Source organism: Dermochelys coriacea, chromosome 20 (genome assembly GCF_009764565.3).
Source record: "Dermochelys coriacea isolate rDerCor1 chromosome 20, rDerCor1.pri.v4, whole genome shotgun sequence".
In the NCBI taxonomy this organism is placed as follows: Eukaryota; Metazoa; Chordata; order Testudines; family Dermochelyidae; genus Dermochelys; species Dermochelys coriacea.
Window position 1 is genome coordinate 14,323,018 of NC_050087.2, and position 19,129 is coordinate 14,342,146.

At 44.2% G+C, this 19,129-nt stretch overlaps 1 protein-coding gene across 3 annotated transcripts in view; it reads left to right on the top strand.

The window, feature by feature from the left end:
* Window positions 1-19,129, top strand: part of TECR (trans-2,3-enoyl-CoA reductase) — a 47,459-nt gene that overhangs the window by 929 nt on the left and 27,401 nt on the right. The window lies entirely within an intron of this gene.

Consider the following 19,129-nt stretch of genomic DNA (forward strand, 5'->3'; position numbering starts at 1 on the left):
AATTTATTTGAGCATAAGCTTTTGTGAGCTACAGCTCATTTCATCGGATGCATTTGGTGGAAAATACAGTGGGGAGATTTATATACACACACATGAAACAATGGGTTTTATCATACACGCTGTAAGGAGAGTGATCACTTAAGGTGAGCTATTACCAGCAGGAGAGCGGGGGAGGGGAAGGACCTTTTGTAGTAATAATCAAGGTGGGCCATTTCCAGCAGTTGACAAGGACCTCTGAGAAACAGTGGGGGGGTGGGGAATAAACATGGGGAAATAGTTTTACTTTGTGTAATGACCCATCCACTCCCAGTCTCTATTCAAGCCTAAGTTAATTCCAATTCAGCAGTCTCTCGCTGGAGTCTGTTTTTGAAGTTTTTTGTTGAAGAATTGCCACTTTTAGATCTGTAATCAAGAGACCAAAGAGATTGAAGTGTTCTCCGACTGGTTTTTGACTGTTATTATTCTTGACGTCTGATTTGTGTCCATTTATTCTTTTACGTAGAGACTGTCCAGTTTGGCCAATGTACATGGCAGAGGGGCATTGCTGGCACATGATGGTATATATCACATTGGTAGATGCGCAGGTGAACGAGTCTCTGATAGTGTGGCTGATGTGATTAGGCCCTATGATGGTATCCCCTGAATAGATATGTGGACAGAGTTGGCAACGGGCTTTGTTGCAAGGATAGGTTCCTGGGTTAGTGGTTCTGTTGTGTGGTGTGTGGTTGCTGGTGAGTATTTGCTTCAGGTTAGGAGGCTGTCTGTAAGCAAGGACTGGCCTGTCTCTCAAGATCTGTGAGAGTGATGGGTCGTCCTTCAGTTTAGGTTGTAGATCCTTGATGATGTGTTGGAGAGGTTTTAGTTGGGGGCTGAAGGTGATGGCTAGTGGCATTCTGTTATTTTCTTTGTTGGGCCTGTATCTTTGTTCCCCAGTATCTTCCCTGGCCAATGTAGAGGAGGATTTGGGCTCTGTGGCTGTTTCGGGTCTTGTGGACACATCAGATGGTAACTCACCATCTCTGTTTGGCTGGATTCCTGCTTATGTTCCCTTGAACTATCCAATGTCTCAACCCTGTGCCCTACCTCCTCTCCGCCCCCTTCAAATAAAAAGGAAGAGGAGTGGGTTTGTGTAATGATTTCAAGTCCAAGCACTGCTGAGGTCTCTAGAAGGAGATTTCTGCTCATGGGGTTATTTCTGGTGAAATGTGAACAGACATGTAACTAGCATGAATGCCAAATATCCTATGGCAGTCTTCATAAAAGGTGGGCATGGCCCATTGGCTTTGATCAAAAATTTTCCCTCCCATTGTCAGAAGTGGTTGCATTTCAGTGGTTCTGGATGAATATAGTATAAGTGCTTTGGGGCTTCTTCTTTCCGAATAAAAGCTGCTTATATGAATGTAAAATGATTTTTATTCTTTATTCTTAATTGTTTGAATGTTCTGAAGTCCTCTGCTTTCAGAGTGACATTTTTGGAGTGAGTGTGCAGACTACCCACCAATCTAGAAAACTACCTGAGCCTGTAAAGAGAGGCTGCTGAAATCAGCTTGGACAGCTACGGGGAGAGGAGGTCACAGCAATCCTTGCACCTGTCTTGTAAACAGATATATACCCAGATATGCAGGGCTATTAATATTGGCTGTAAGTACAGCTCTCTCAGCAAATTCAGCAGTTTGCCATGTGAAGCACTTGACAAACTGTCCAACCAGAATGTTGACTGCAGGGCATGAAGTAGGGGAAGATTTAATTACCCCCACATGTGCTCTTTTGATCTGGGAGGAGAATCTGGAGTGCGACAGACTATCCTGCAAACTATCCTGCAAACTGAACATTGTACTCCTGACTCTTCCCACCCTGAAGGACAGATGTGTGTGCGTGGACATGCTCTTCCTGATTCGCTGACAAGGGCAGAGCTGGTTACCTCATGCAGGTCAGCTCATGTCAGCTGTGGTCTTAACACCATCTATTTACCTCTATTGAAAATGGCAGCTGAACCTTTTATGGCTATTAATTATCCCTGGTAGTTGTACTAATAAGGTAGATACAGGTAGCTGAAAGCTGTAGGCACACCTAGGGGTGAGATGACAACCACATGGTGAAAATTAAAAGCTACATAAAGAGGTGTAGGATTTGTGCTGTTCCTAGCAGTCTGGGCTGCTAGAGAGGACAAAGGTCTGCACCAGTGTGGACAGTTCTTTCTTTGCTTGTCTTACTGCCTTATCACAGCTCTGTGTCCTTTGGGTCACCTCTGGAGCATAGAAGAGGGAAGAGCCATTTGTTCCCCAAAGCCTGGTGTTCTGGGATTTCCCTGGCAAGGAGGACTCCCATAAAAGATGGCTGTATTTGCAGTTCAGAAAACAGGTACCTGTGCATCACATTCTGCTCACCCCAAGGAACTAGTTCAGGAACACTGTCTTGTGTCCTCAGAGTGTAGATTGTCTCAGTGGGATTGCCACTAAACACCTTTTTATATGGCTCCCAACCTATGTTAGTGGGCACCACGGAGCCAAGCAAACATGGAAGGGAAGTGCAGGGACCTTTGGCACATAGTCTTCCAATGGAAGGATTCCACACCACGGGAGAAATAGCCTGAGGCACCCTCTTTGTCGCTGTATCTCACGTATTTACAGTGTCAGTCTCTAGTTTCTAAGCCCTGATTTTACTCCCATCACAGAGGAATTGGGAGAAATCTTGGAAAGGCTGCTTGGACTGGGTGTGGTGTGTGATCTGACTAATCGGACATGGGCCTCTAAAAATACCACGGGAGCTCCTCATTGCTCTGCAGCCCTGAAAATGCTTGTTACTGTTCTAGACTAGTGAGTCTTGTTCTCCCTGTCGGTAGGAGACAGCGAGCAGAACATTCAGTAGGGGAGTGATAATGGAATATGGAGTCTTGTGCTCCTAGGTGGCTGGTTTAAAATCAGGCCTGGTTGGTAGTGAGTGAAAAAAATCTTATTTACTGTCTTATTTCAGTGACCTGTGTGTGAAACAAATTTGTTGGGTTACAGTCCAGTTCCCATGAGTCAAGCGTCCATGTCACTGACCCCCATACGGACACTAACTGGTGCCTTAGCTGACAGCCTCAACAGAGACAGCAATGATTCACAGATTTCAAGGTCTGAAGGGGCCACTGTGATCATCTAGTTTGCTCTCCTGTAGAACACAGGCTAGAGAAAGTCCCCAAAATAATTCAGATCAGCTGCAGAAAACTGACTTCCCTTCTCATCTCAAATAAAGGCTGAGAATATTTCCAGGAGAGGGAAGCTTGCATTGCCACTCCTTTTCAGGGCACATTTACAGTAGCACTAAACGTGCTTCATTAACAATTTTGTATTTAAAAACCTCAAGGTTCCTTTATTCTTGTTCTTAGTGAGCACATGGCTGTGCTGGGAGGATCAGGGAAACCCACAGAAGCCAGTTAGGTAATGGAATCTCTGAAACACTAGCTCGAACTAACTTTTTTGTAAGAGAGACAAACTTTGAGCTTCTGTGAGAATGTGGAACTTTGGATCTTTTAGTTCTGTGTTTGTGCAGCACCTAGTACAATTGGCTCCTGGTCTGGGAGGACTAAGGCTGCGAGGTCCTGCCACAATAGAAATAATGTTGTGTGGTTGCTTTGAGCAGAGGGGATGTGTGGAGAGGGAGAACAACTTCCATAATGGTCCATTTGTGAGGACTTGTACTGGGTAATCAGTAAAACAATCTGTATCACTGGTTACTGATGAAACTCTTGAAATATATTGAATCTTGCTTCCTTCTTCAGGGTGACGCTTTGGCACATCTCATGCTGCCTGTGTATAAATGGCGTAAAGGGATCCTCCAGGCTAACTTAGATTTTGCAATAAGTGTTCTCTCTCTCTCTCTCTCTCCTGTTATTGCTAAGGGTGGAGCAATATGATAGAGGCGTGGTAATTGCTCCATAATTAAAGTTGCAGCTGACTTTGCATTTTTGGCTGTGCCATAAAATCTACCAAGAAACTTACTGTATGAGGCCAATGTGATCTTAAGTATAACTTTTCTACCAGACTGGCAGTAAATTGGATGGTGTTTCTGTGATAAGGAAGTGCTCAGAGTTCAAGAAGTCTTAATGTTTTTGTGCCACTTCGTAACAAAAAGCAGAAGAGACACAATTTGGCTTGCTGGACTCCCTTCAGTGAGACCTAGTGACTAAATCAATTGAGTTGATTTAAAAACTACTTTCGGGGGATTAGTAAACTCTTACTCTTGAGTGTGCAGCTTTCAATAGATCACTGTTCGCCAACCTTGGTCCAGATCATTCAGTGCCTGCTGGAGAACACTTAAGCTTTTCATTTTCTTAAAATGTCTCTAGCTCTTTTTCATGCCAAGAGAGCTCAAAATGTAACCTAATTGTCAGGAAGACTTGTCAATGGAAACAAGGGTTTCCCACCCAAAGGCACTCATGATGGGGAGACTTCCCACCTTGGCCAGGTGTGTGTGTGTGTGTGTGCGCGCGCGCGTAAAAACTAGTGCATCTCCTCTGAATCTCCTGTTTCTTGTTCCAGTAGAATCTTGCTGCTGCTGTGAACCACAGGGAGGGGGTGAGAACTGGGTGTGTGGGGTTGCTTGTTAGGCCTGCAGGAGGGGAGATGGCCCATTGAGCCTTGGGAGGGTGGTTATGCATGCACACTTGAGCTTCAGTTGGCTCTGTAGCCCCCTTGTGAGCCTTTTGATTCATAGATACTAAGGTCAGAAGGGACCATTCTGATCATCTAGTCTGACCTCCTGCATTACGCAGGCCACAGAATCTTACCCACCCACTCCTGCAAAAAACCTCACCTATGTCTGAGCCATTGAAGTCCTCAAATCATGGTTTAAAGACTTCAAAGAGCAGAGAAGCCTCCCTCAAGTCACCCATGCCCCATGCTACAGAGGAAGGCGAAAAACCTCCAGGGCCTCTCCAATCTGCCCTGGAGGAAAATTCCTTCCCGACCCCAAATATGGCGATCAGCTAAACCCTGAGCATATGGGCAAGATTCACCAGCCAGATACTACAGAAAATTCTTTCCTGGGTAACTCAGATCCCATCCATCTAATATCCCATCTCAGGGGATTAGTCCTATTTACCCTGAATATTTAAAGATCAATTACTTACCAAAATTCCATTATCCCATCATACCATCTCCTCCATAAACTTATCGAGTTTAATCTTAAAGCCAGATAGATCTTTTGCCCCCACTGCTTCCCTTGGAAGGCTATTCCAAAACTTCACTCCTCTGATGGTTAGGAACCTTCGTCTAATTTCAAGTCTAAACTTCCTGGTGGCCAGTTTATACCCATTTGTTCTTGTGTCCACATTGGTGCTGAGCTTAAATAATTCCTCTCCCTCTCCGGTATTTATCCCTCTGATATATTTATAGAGAGATTTCAGAGTAGCAGCCGTGTTAGTCTGTATTCGCAAAAAGAAAAGGAGTAAGGAGTACTTGTGGCACCTTAGAGACTAACAAATTTATTAGAGCATAAGCTTTCGTGAGCTACAGCTCACTGCATCCGATGAAGTGAGCTGTAGCTCACGAAAGCTTATGCTCTAATAAATTTGTTAGTCTCTAAGGTGCCACAAGTACTCCTTACTCCTTTTCTATTTATAGAGAGCAATCATATCTCCCCTCAACCTTCTTTTAGTTAGGCTAAACAAGCCAAGCTCCTTGAGTCTCTTTTCATAAGACAAGTTTTCCATTCCTCGGATCATCCTAGTAGCCCTTCTCTGTACCTGTTCCAGTTTGAATTCATCCTTTTTAAACATGGGAGACCAGAACTGCACACAGTATTCCAGGTGAGATCTCACCAGTGCCTTGTATAACGATACTAAAACCTCCTTATCCCTACTGGAAATACCTCTCCTGATGCATCCTAATACCGCATTAGCTTTTTTCACAGCCATATCACATTGGCAGCTCATAGTCATCCTATGATCAACCAATACTCCAAGGTCCTTCTCCTCCTCCGTTACTTCTAATTGATGCGTCCCCAGCTTATAACTAAAATTCTTGTTATTAATCCCTAAATGCATAACCTTACACTTCTCACTTCTCTCCTACTGTTCCCTCCTACATTCTGTTCTATTCAGGTTCATATACTGCTCTCATCACTGTGGTACCTTTTTAACCCCTGATACTGATCCATAATCTACTTTTGGCAATACCTGGTGCTTCATGAGATGGTGAAAACCTCTCCAATACACCTAGCCAACTGTGCATTGCTGCACATGAGAATGAATTTCTTCCTAACCATTGCAGTGGCCAGGGTATGCCCTGAAGTAATGTCATTCTGCCTAGTGCAACCAGAGAAAGCTAAGATAATGAAAGCACTATCCTGACCTGTACTTGTAAGCAGAGCCTAATAATCTAAATGAATCCAAATAGATTTATGACCACAGAAAATTTAATCACCAAATCACAATTAGAGTATGCAGACTGAGATTTGGGATTGGGGGCTCTTAACTAACTGTCTAGTGAACTGTAACAAAACAAAATTGCAAAAAGAAGCCTGCGTTGTAGTTGCTGATCTGTGCCCTACCTGTGGTTATAATTCCAGCACTGTTATTCCATTCAGTTTCCACAGACACAGTGCATACTTTCTACAGGACTGCTCTTAGGGGAGCCAGCATTTAGATTTCATTGCAAGGCGTGTGGTATAAGGGAGATTTGATAAAAGACTTCAATAGAACTAAAATCTGAATACAGTAATCTCACCAAGAGATCATTACATAGCGGAGAATTTCATAATAAAATAACTGCGAACATATTCCAAAAATGGAAACGCAAAGGCAAAGAAAAAGGTGCACCTATTTAAAAAATAAAAGCTCACATTTTCTAAAGCCCATGTGCCCAGCTGGCAAGTGTTTAATCCCAGTGTGCATATACATGTCAGACTCACATACAGTGGGGATTGTAAGTGTTGGTAAGTGCTCAATTAATACATTTTCTGATCCTTATTACCATGCATGTATTCAGCAACAATAACAAACCTGCAATTATGATTCAGATCATTATGAATTCTCAGTTAAATTACCTCAGCTGGAGGTTTCCCTGTCTCTGCCCACATGGAAGCTCATCTTAGTCAGCAGTAAATGCTTGCTTCCTCCTGTACTAAATAGTTCTAGTTTTTATGAGAGCTCATAAAAACAAACCCTAATTAACACAGTCTGAGAATATTCCCCTTCCCCTGGCCCTACAATGAGAAGGGGGAGAAAATGAGGACACTGGAAGAAGTAAACAGAGCAACTGGCAAAGGAATGCAAGATAAAGCTCTGAGGACAAATTAGCAGACTCCTCTTCCTGCTGGGTTGCCTGCTAGGGTCAGCTGGGCCTATCTCACCTAATTAGTTTGCTGCCATCACAGGCACTTTGGTCTCTCTTGGTCTCCTGAGGACTGAAGTGCTTTGGTCTAATTGAAATTATTGGGCTCAGTATTGCGGTATCTGGGTGAAATGGAATAGCCTGTGCTCTCCAGGTCAGACTGGATGATCTAGTGGTCCCTTCTGGCCTGAAACTATGAAACTCTGCCTGGTCTGTGTTCTATCTTCTTGTGCCTTTAGAAAACAAGCTCTTCAGGACAGGGAGGCTGTCAGTTGGGCACATCAGACCCACGGCACAGTTGGATCTACCTCCAAGGAATTATAGTGGTGAAGCTGCCTGCGTGACTTTACCAGCTAATATTTCAAGTCTCCTGGAGCTAACAATCAATGCATTATCTCCCACTTCTGCATACTAACCTACTGCTGGCTTCCTCTTTGAGACAGTGTAAAGTAATGGCTGTTGTGGTAAGGCTGTCAAAGCATATGGGAGTCAAGTAGTGGGGGGGGGAGGAGCAAGAGGGGTAATCAGAATGATGTGACTTCCAAGGTTAACGCCTCATGACCAGCTAGAGGTGGAAGGAAGTGTTGTATCAAATCTCATTTGAAAGCTGATGGTCTGGGTATCTCGGCATGCAAACAACATAAAGCACTTGTTACTAGGCCTGAATGTAGCAATGCATACAGAGGACCAAAAATTAGGTGGGACAGTACACTTCCAGGAGGACAGCATATCCAGTATATAACATATATACATCTGATGAGCTGTGGTAACAGATACTGACCTCCATGGTCTTTGGAGTCATCAGGTAGATAGCTAAGTTTAAACTCCGCAGCATGCCAAGGTCCAGTGCCTAGGTACTGAGAATCTTGGAACTTCCCGCAAGGACTTTCTTTGCTGAGCAGCCTGGGAATTAAAGTCCTGGATGAATCAGAGTGTGCAAAGAACTGTCAAACAGTGTCACTTTAACAAACAACTGATGGCCACTTTGCCTTTGTATTCCTCGAACAACTCCTCCCCTAAGGCAACATTCAGGGTACGGCAACGGTTTTAAAAATCTTTTAAAGAAAAAAAACTGTTTAAGATGCCAAATTATTAAGTGTGGAATTGGGTGTCTAACTCTACTCCAAATAAAAGAAGCAAAGGGTCTTTCAGACATTGAATCTATTCTCTTTTTGCTGCTGTGTGAGGGTGTTAAGAGACCAACAGGCAGAATAAAAATCACTGCCCCTATTAGTTAGTTGGGATTCTCTTTTTTTGGTATGTGTGGTGTCCTCATCTGCCCAGTTCCCCACTTCTTAGTAGACATGACCTAACTTGTAATATTAAAACCTGACACAGCCCCCTTCAGTGTCTACATCTCAGAGAAATAAAGGGAACACACATTTCCCCTCTCTTCTCTGGTCACTTTGAAGAATGCTCTGGAGGAGGCAATTTTAATCTTTTTCTGTGGCTGGAACATAATAGTTCTGGGATTTCTTGATGGAAGTGCTTCTTGGTAGCCTCTCCCCTAGCTGCTCTGCATCCAGCAGCTCCTGCTAATGCTGCTGAAGGATTAACCTGCTTGTGGGTTGCACCGTGATGCAACTTCAGAAGCCAGTGCAATGCCACTATTCATGGAGAGCCATTGAAGAGGCTAGAACTAATGTGGTAAGTGGCCCTAGGAATGCAGTAGAGTGATGAGACATTTCAGGACAAACTCACAACTGGTATTGCGTCTCCCAGAAACTTCAACCAGCATCTCTGTCCTATTGTTAGTGTAGCCAGTCAGAAACTCTGCAGACCAGTGTGGAATTTGAGATCAGGCACCAGACTGGGAGTTAGGAGACTGGCTTTACCACTGGTTTCAGAGTAGCAGCCGTGTTAGTCTGTATTTGCAAAAAGAAAAGGAGTACTTGTGGCACCTTAGAGACTAACAAATTTATTTGAGCATAAGCTTTCGTGAGCTACAGCTCACTTCATCGGATGCCTGGCACCTTAGAGACTAACAAATTTATTTGAGCATAAGCTTTCGTGAGCTACAGCTCACATCACTGCATCCGATGAAGTGAGCTGTAGCTCACGAAAGCTTATGCTCAAATAAATTTGTTAGTCTCTAAGGTGCCACAAGTACTCCTTTTCTTTTGGCTTTACCACTGACTCCTCGTGTGCCAGTCACTTCACTGTCTCCTTGCCTCCATTTACCCATCTGTTAAATGAGGGTAACGGGACTAACCTTTGTAAAGTGTGCTGTGATCCCAAGATGTAAGGCCCCTCTAAGTGCCAAGTATTAATAGAATTTGGTTGGAGTTTTTGGGGTGGAATTGTCCAAAACTCCTGCTCTAAAAACTAACTCTTAAATTCCCCATTCCTCCTGTATCCAAAATATTGATCAGCTCCTCAGGGAGAGGAGCAATGCACAATGGATGGGATTCCACCTTGGCAAACGCAGGGTTCTGGGTTGATTTGTGATGCCCATGTGCTTCTTGGAAATCTACAAGGAACAGGGTGCTTGTAAATATCAGTGCCCTGTTCATGGGTGGATATCAGTCTGATGGAGCAGGTGGGCATGGTGCCCACAGCCAAACATGTTTAGTTGGTCTGGCTTACATCTCTTCAGCTGATGCTGTTCTTTTAATGTTATTGCCTCACAGCAAATAAAGATCAAGTGACCTCCCTTTCTGGGGTTGCCCTCGGTGCTCTGCTCCTGTCCATGCTTCATCTCTAATCCTCTTGCAGACACTAACAACAAGGAGTCTGGTGGCACCTTAAAGACTAACAGATTTATTTGAGCAAATAAATCTGTTAGTCTTTAAGGTGCCACCAGACTCCTTGTTGTTTTTGTGGATACAGACTAACACGGCTACCCCCTGATACTTGCAGACTGATGCTGCAGGCAAAGGAGCAGGGTGCATTGTGAATAAACCTGCCAGCAGGGGTTTGGTAAACTTCAGGTGCTTGTTCCTAGCAGAGAGGCCTTGAATTTGGCAAATCAAAGGGACACTCTCTCAATTGTTTTTTTTTAAATAGGTGCTATAAGCAGAAGGGTCTTTTCCTTGTTATTACTTCCCCCTGGAACAGTTTATTAAATTGCACTTGTCACTATTCTGTTTCCTTTGCATTTCTTGCTGCTCAGACAACAAAAGTGATTTAAATCAGTTTGTGCTGTTCATATAATCCTTTTCACCTTCAGGTGGTTAGTAGCAATGGCTGGGTTGCAAACACCACTGGTGATGCGCATTCTTAAAACAGTTGTTTGCACTTTAAGAGAAAATGTTTCCATGTATATATAAAAGCTTGTTATCATATTTAAAATGTTGGGCCTTGTGTCAATGGATGTTTCATAAGTGCTCCAGGCCAGGGGTTGTCTCTTGCTTGTGTCTGTAGAGCAGGGGTCTCAAAGTCCCGGCCCGCGGGCCATCTGCAGCCCGAGAACCTCCCCACTGTGGCCTGTGGCGGAGAGACGCAGACGCAGCTCCCATTGGCTAACGGAGAGGGACGGAGATACCATCACTAGTTGCCGGGCAGAGTCAGCCATGGAGACAGCATCACTTTTTTTTCCACAATGAATATAATGTAACAAGTCAAAATACCAAACACAACGATCTGACCGGTTTCAATTGCTCAGCCACTGAGGCCAAACATCCACAAACTGACAGAACTGAAGCGTTGCCAGGTGTCTGGCTAACATTAAAAACTCTCTGGCATGCGAAAAGAAAAGGAGTACTTGTGGCACCTTAGAGACTAACAAATTTATTAGAGCATAAGCTTTCGTGAGCTACAGCTCACTTCTTCGGATGCATTTGGTGGGGAAAAAAAAAACTGGCATGCGAAGAATTGTATAAAGTTGTATGACAGTTTTATTATTTCTAAGAAATTTGAAATACAATATAAACATTTTCTTTTCTGAACACCACCTTCAGTGATATTATTGGCCTGCTGCGAGGATTTGAGGACTGGCACTGGCCCTAAGGTAAATTGAGTTTGAGACCCCTGCTGTAGAGTGCCTACCGCTGTGGGGGTCTTATTCTTGGCTGGTACTGTAGTACAGATCTCTACCTTGCCTCTAGTGGTGCTACTACTCCAGTGATAAGAAAAGGAGTACTTGTGGCACCTTAGAGACTAACAAATTTATTAGAGCATAAGCTTTCATGAGCTACAGCTCACTTCATCGGATGCATAAATTTGTTAGTCTCTAAGGTGCCACAAGTACTCCTTTTCTTTTTGCGAATACAGACTAACACGGCTGCTACTCTGAAACCTACTCCAGTGATGTGATGGGAAGGTTAGTGTGTAATTACTCCTCAGATCCAGATGAGGGTGTTGGAGTCTCTTTAGCACTAGGTCATTCGTGTATAAGCAAGAGGGTGCTGTTGGCTCTTTGATGCCAAACAGATGTTTTTTGATTTATTCTATTTTCAGTTAGGTCCTATCCTGCCATGGCTTAGCATGTTATTTAGCAGTAAAAGCCCTCCTGAAACAGGAGCCAAGCTTGATAAGCATTTATGTAAATTGTAGAGTTGGGCCTGTTTTTTTTTTATGTTGCAACTTAATCGTGCTTTTGGCTATTTGCACCGCTTGGGATAAGCAGCTCCATAAAAAGCAGGATGTGGTTGAAGCTGGGGAGTGGACACAGCTGCCTAATACCAAAATACAGTCATGCCTGGATTCTGACATCTTACAAAGCCTTTCAGCACAGTGTCTCCCCAAACACCAGGCCTGCCCCCTATTCCGGGGCCCATCTCTGCTGGCTCTGTCTTGTTCTGGTTTTCATACCCCTTGAAGGAGCTGCTGGCTGGTGAAATTGACAGCTGACTGGCTGAGCGCACGTGCATATCAGGAATGCATCCTCCCCCAAAGCCTGTTACATGTTAACCTGCTGCTCTCTCCCACCTGAGACCCCCCACTTCTGCAAGTGTCCTTGAGCCAGTCCTCTCCTGTCAGCAGAGTCCAGTTGGTGAGGCAGGCACCCTTTTGTCTTGCCCTGCCATGATGCCCACTGAAATAGTCTTGAGCTTCGGTGGTCCAGGTGCTAGCCGAGAACTTTGGAGACCCCGTTTCATTTCCCTGCTCTGCAGCTGACTTTCTGCATGACCTTGGACAAGTCACTTAGTCTTTCTGTGTCTGAATTTCCCATCTGTATAATGGGGATAATGGCACTGCCCTGCCTCACAGGGGGACTGTGAGGATAAATAAATTAAAGATTGTGAGATGCTTGGGTACCATGGTAACAGGGTCAGATAAGTACCATAGATTTCTCCCCACCCCCTGTTTACCATGGATTTCAGGACTCTTTCCACAATCAGTTATGTGATTGCTCAGAAAGACCCTCTTGCTGGAAAATGTCTCTGGCTAAGGCTTGTGCTGGGGTTTCCATTATTGCTGCCCTCTGCAGAGTCATGTAACCGTGCTTTGCTCCCAAGCGAAGCTCCCAAGCTCTGCCAAGACAAACACCTGTTGCTTGCTATAACTTGAGAACCAGCACTGCTATTAAATAAACATCATAAAGCACAGTATAAAAGAGATGCCACTGCCACTTCACTTCATGCAAAATCAGGCTCTACTGTCAGTTGCAATAACCGCAGGACAATTTAAGAGGTTGGATTAATGATTTATTTGGAGTCAGATATATATATATATTTTTTAAAAAAGCCAAGCTTCAATTCAGGCACCAATATAAGGGGCCTGGTTTTTGAAAGCACTCAGCACATGGGGTTGGGAGCATGTTGGGTGCTGAACTCTGGCCTGTGTCCTGTAAACTTTGCACATGACGTTTTGTGCAGCTACAAAGATGCATTGCAAATCTGAGGGCCAAATTCTGCTTTCTTAATCTGGGGTAACTGCTGGAGATGATGGAGTTGCTCCAGATTTTGCATGGTGTAAATGAGAGGAGAATCTGGCTCTAAAAAATAAGAACTCAAGACCGTACAGGACAGGACTTCAGAGGAAAGGAGTCTGGTTTTAAGGAGGAGACTGAGTGACAATGATTGTGAAATGCTCAGAGAGGTTTGAAAGGCTACAAAAGCAGAAAGTGCAGTAATAATGGGTGACTTCAACTAGCCTCATATTGATTGGGTAAATGTCCCCTTATAGTGTGATGCAGAGATAAAATTTCTAGACAGCATAAATGACTGCTTCCTGGAGCAGCTGGTCCTGGGAACCCACAAGGGGAGAAGTAATTCTTGATTTAATCTTAAGTGGATCACAAGATCTGGTCCAAGAGGTAACTATATCTGAACTGTTTCAGAGTAGCAGCCATGTTAGTCTGTATTCGCAAAAAAAAAAGGAGTACTTGTGGCACCTTAGAGACTAACAAATTTATTTGAGCATAAGCTTTCGTGAGCTACAGCTCACTTCATCGGATGTAAGGAGAGCGATCACTTAAGATGAGCTATTACCAGTAGGAAGCGGGAGGGGGAAGGAGGAAAACCTTTTATGGTGATAATCAAGGTGGACCATTTCCAGCAGTTAACAAGAACGTCTGAGGAACAGTGGGGGGTGGGGCGCGGGGGAGAAATAACATGGGGAAATAGTTTTACTTTGTGTAATGACCCATCCACTCCCAGTTTCTATTCAAGCCTAAGTTAATTGTATCCAGTTTGCAAATTAATTCCAGTTCAGCAGTCTCTCCTTGGAGTCTGTTTTTGAAGTTTTTTTGTTGAAGGATAGCCACTCTTAGGTCTGTAATCGAGTGACCGGAGAGATTGAAGTGTTCTCCAACTGGTTTTTGACTGTTATAATTCTTGACGTCTGATTTGTGTCCATTTATTCTTTTACGTAGAGACTGTCCAGTTTGACCAATGTACATGGCAGAGGGGCATTGCTGGCACATGATGGCATATATCACATTGGTAGATGCGCAGGTGAACGAGCCTCTGATAGTGTGGCTGATGTGATTAGGCCCTATGATGGTATCCCCTGAATAGATATGTGGACAGAGTTGGCAACGGGCTTTGTTGCAAGGATAGGTTCCTGGGTTAGTGGTTCTGTTGTGTGTTGTGTGGTTGCTGGTGAGTATTTGCTTCAGGTTGGGCGGCTGTCTGTAAGCAAGGACTGGCCTGTCTCCCAAGATCTGTGAGAGTGATGGGTCGTCCTTCAGGATAGGTTGTAGATCCTTGATGATGTGTTGGAGAGGTTTTAGTTGGGGGCTGAAGGTGATGGCTAGTGGCATTCTGTTATTTTCTTTGTTGGCCCTGTCCTGTAGTAGGTGACTTCTGGGTACTCTTCTGGCTCTGTCAATCTGTTTCTTCACTTCAGCAGGTGGGTATTGCAGTTGTAAGAATGCATGATAGAGATCTTGTAGGTGTTTCTCTGTCTGAGGGGTTGGAGCAAATACAGTTATATCGTAGAGCTTGCTGTAGACAATGGATTGTGTGGTGTGATCTGGATGAAAGCTAGAGGCATGTAGGTAGGAACAGCGGTCAGTAGGTTTCTGATATAGGGTGGTGTTTATGTGACCATCGCTTATTAGCACCGTAGTGTCCAGGAAGTGGATCTCTTGTGTGGACTGGTCCAGGCTGAGGTTGATGGTGGAATGGAAATTATTGAAATCATGGTGGAATTCCTCAAGGGCTTCTTTTCCATGGGTCCAGATGATGAAGATGTCATCAATGTAGCGCAAGTAGAGTAGGGGCATTAGGGGACGAGAGCTGAGGAAGCGTTCTAAGTCAGCCATAAAAATGTTGGCATACTGTGGGGCCATGCGGGTACCCATCGCAGTGCTGCTGATTTGAAGGTATACATTGTCCTCAAATGTGAAATAGTTATGGGTGAGGACAAAGTCACAAAGTTTAGCCACCAGGTTAGCCGTGACATTATCGGGGATACTGTTCCTGACGGCTTGTAGTCCATCTTTGTGTGGAATGTTGGTGTAGAGGCGTCTACATCCATAGTGGCTAGGATGGTGTTTTTAGGAAGATCGCCGATGGATTGTAGTTTCCTCAGGAAGTCAGTGGTGTCTCGAAGATAGCTGGGAGTGCTGGTAGCGTAGGGCCTGAGGAGGGAGTCTACATAGCCAGACAATCCTGCTGTCAGGGTGCCAATGCCTGAGATGATGGGGCGTCCAGGATTTCCAGGTTTATGGATCTTGGGTAGCAGATAGAATACCCCAGGTCGGGGTTCCAGGGGTGTGTCTGTGCGGATTTGTTCTTGTGCTTTTTCAGGGAGTTTCTTGAGCAAATGGTGTAGTTTCTTTCGGTAACCCTCAGTGGGATCAGAGGGTAATGGCTTGTAGAAAGTAGTGTTGGAGAAATGCCTAGTAGCCTCTTGTTCATATTCCAACCTATTCATGATGACGACAGCACCTCCTTTGTCAGCCTTTTTGATTATGATGAACTGCTTGGTAATAGTGACCATAAAGTGGTTAAATCTAACATCCTTGTAGGGGGGATAATACCAAAAAATCCTACTACAGTAACGTTTAACTTTTAAAAAGGGGAAATTCACAAAAATGAGGACGCTCGTTAGAAATTAAAAGGAGCTGCCACAAGGGTTAAATGCCTGCAAGCAGTATGGGACTACTTAAAAACACCATAATAGAGGCTCAGACTAACTGTGTACCCCAAATGACAGAAGACTAAGAGGATCAAAAAAATGCCATCATGGCTAAACAGCAGAGTATTGAAGGCTGTTAGAGGCTATGGGTATGTCTAACTGCAATTAAAAACCCTGGGCTGGTTCATGCCAACTGACTCAGGGTCATGGGGTTTGGGCTAAGGGGCAGTTTAATTGCAGAGTAGATGTTCAGGCTCTGGCTGGAGCTTCAGTTCTCGGCCCCTGCAAAGTGGGAGAGTCCCAGAGCTCTGGGCAGCTTGAGCCCGAAAGTCTACACCACAAACAGCTCCGTGAGCCCGAGTCAGCTGGCATGGGCCAGCTGTGGGTGTCTAACTGCAGTGTAGACATACCCAGAAAGACACCTTTTGAAACTTGGAACGCAGATCCTAGTGAGGATAATAGGAAGGAGCACAAACTCCAGCAAGGTATGTGTAAAAAGTATAATGAAATGGGAAGAAATAATTTGAGAAGCAACTTGCTAAAGATGCAAAAACTGACAGTAAGTTGTTTGGTTTTTTTTTTTTTAAAGAAACAGAAGACAGCCAAAAAGGCAGTGGGGCCACTAGATGACCAAGGTTTTAAAAGAGCGTTCAGGAAATACAAGGCCATTGCAGTGAAGCTAAATGAATTCTTTGCATTGGTCCTCACTACAGAGAATGTAGGGGAGATCTCCTCATCAGAGCTCTCCTTTTTGGGCAACAAATCTGAAGTGCTGTCCCCACATTGATGAGTCAATAGAAGAGGTTTTAGAATAAATTGATAAATAGTAATAAAAGTTACCAGGACCTGATGGTATTCACCCAAGAGTTCTGAATGAACTCAAATACAGAATTGCGAACTATTAACTGTAGTATGTAACCTATCACTGAAACACGCCTCTGTATCAAATGACTGGAAGGTAGCTAATGTAAGGCTGATTTTTAAAAAGGGCTCAAATGGTGATCCGGATAATTACAGGCCGGTAAACTTAACTTTAGTCCCTGGCTAATTGGCTGAAACTATAGTAAACAACAGAATTATCAGACGCATAGATGAACACAATTTGTTGGGGGAAGAGTCAAGACAGCTTTTGTAAAGGGAAGTTGTGACTCACCTGTCTATTAGAATTCTTTGAGGGAGTCAAAAAGCATGTGGATAAGGCTGATCCAGGAGATATAACGTACTTGGATTTTAAGAAAGCCTTTGACAAAGTGCCTCTCCAAAGGCTCTTAAGGAAACTAAGTAGTCATGGGATAAGAGGGAAGGTCCTCTCATGGATCAGCAATTGGTTAAAAGACAGGAAATGAAGGGTAGAAATAAATGGGTCTGTTTTCATAATAGAGAGAAGTTAAGGAACTGTACTGGGGCCTGTGCTGGTCAACATGTTCATTAATGATCTGGAAAAGGCAGTGAATAGTGAAGGGGCAAAGTTTGCACATGATACAAAATTATTCAAGACAGTTAAGTCCAAAATTAAGTGCGAAGAGTTACAAAGGGATTTCACACAATTGGGTGACTGGGCAACAACAAAATAGCAGATGAAATTCAACACTGATAAGTGAAAAATAATCCCAACAGTGTGAGTCCCACCGCCCATCAGTGGAAAAACACTCGTATCATCATGGAGTCCAGTACCAGGTAACTTGGTCACATGTCCCTGCAGCAATAACTGAGGCTGTTTGCAGCTTCCCAGGAAGGTGGGAGATTAGCGTCTTCAAAGACGTATTGTTTGCCCTAATGGCCCTTCCCAATAGGATAGGATAATCGTATTCAGTAAATCATAACCTTTCCAATGATCTCTCACATGGTCCATCTTGCATAGAACACAACTTAGTTATGCCATAATCATATCATAACAATATCTCTATGAAGAATATGGGGGCGTAGTGTCACAGTAAGAGCTCTTGAAAATCTGGCCTTGCAATAATGCTTTCAAAGCTCTTTGCAACCATTAATTTAATTAAACTTCAACCCTTTGAGCTAGGTCAGTATCACCACCTCCATTTTATGAAGGAGAAATTGAGGCACGGAGAGGGGAAAGGACTTGATCAATGTCAAAGCTGGGAGTAGAACCCAACAGTCTTGACCCCCCACTCCTGTACTTTAGCCCCAAGCTCATCCCTTCCATGTGCCCCAGGCAACTATCTGCCTAACTGTCAGAAGACAGGATATTGGGCTAGATGCAGCATTGGTCTGACCCAGCAGGGCTGTTCTTATATGTTCTTTTATAAAGATAATTCCAGCAGAAGTCTTTTCTATATTGGGTCTTTTCTCAAACACCTTCCTCACTCCACTGGCTAATGATTCTATTGCTCTATGATGCTTTTGCCTTGTAAAAATAACTTTATTTTCTCCTGTTCTAGTGGACGATTTTTCAGAACTAACGTGGATGTCTATAGCTCTTCCTCCTTCTACCCTATTGCGATTTCAAACGCACCCACAGGGGATGGGAAAATAACTTACTGCCAATATATGTCTGGGACAAGTGCCATCCACCTGCCAAGATATAGATCACTGTAAGTGCCCAAACACCTCCAGCGTGCTGTAAGTCTGACCCCTTGATTCAATCCCAAGTACCAAGTTTGTACAGGCTACATGTGTGTGACGTGGGCCAGATTCTGCTGCCACTTATACAGGTTTAAATCTAGTGTAATCCTGCTGGCTCCAGTAGATTTGCCATGATGTAATGGAAATCATAGCGTGGTCATTGCTTTCCACATGTGGGCTGAGCACTGAGGGAGGAGAAGCAAACTTGAGTCAGAGCGAAACACGCTATCGTGGGCCCTGAGCGAATGGAATGCAGAACTGTGCTGCTCGTTACACCTCACAAGGTGGAGCAGATTACAGGGCTATGTCTGCCTTGGTTGAGAAGTTCCAGGAGCGTCTGATGGCCAGGCACAGACTGAAGCTGTTTATGTTCCCAATTAGCAGGAGTTAAGGGATAAAGTTCCCACATTCCAGTGCTATATGTGGTTACCCTTGAAGGGGGGAAGTGGTGGAGTCTGCCCCAGAAGAGGTCTCCAGTCTCTGAGTTCACCCTGTACAGAGGGAAGGGCCCTGCTGCAGCTCTCTGGCTTGTGGGCTGTGACTGGCTCTCCCAGACAAGGATTTTTGGTGTGTGTCTCTTTCCTGCTTTCTGCTCCATGCCGTTTGGGGCTTGTGGATTTTGCAATGCGCGTCCCATTGGCATTAGCAAAGACTAGGAGGAAAGGGCTGAAGTCCAGTGGCCCTTCCTTTGGTGCTTTGAAGGCTGCAGAGCCCACTGTTTGCTGGCATCAGGCCTGTATTAACATGGCCATGTTGTA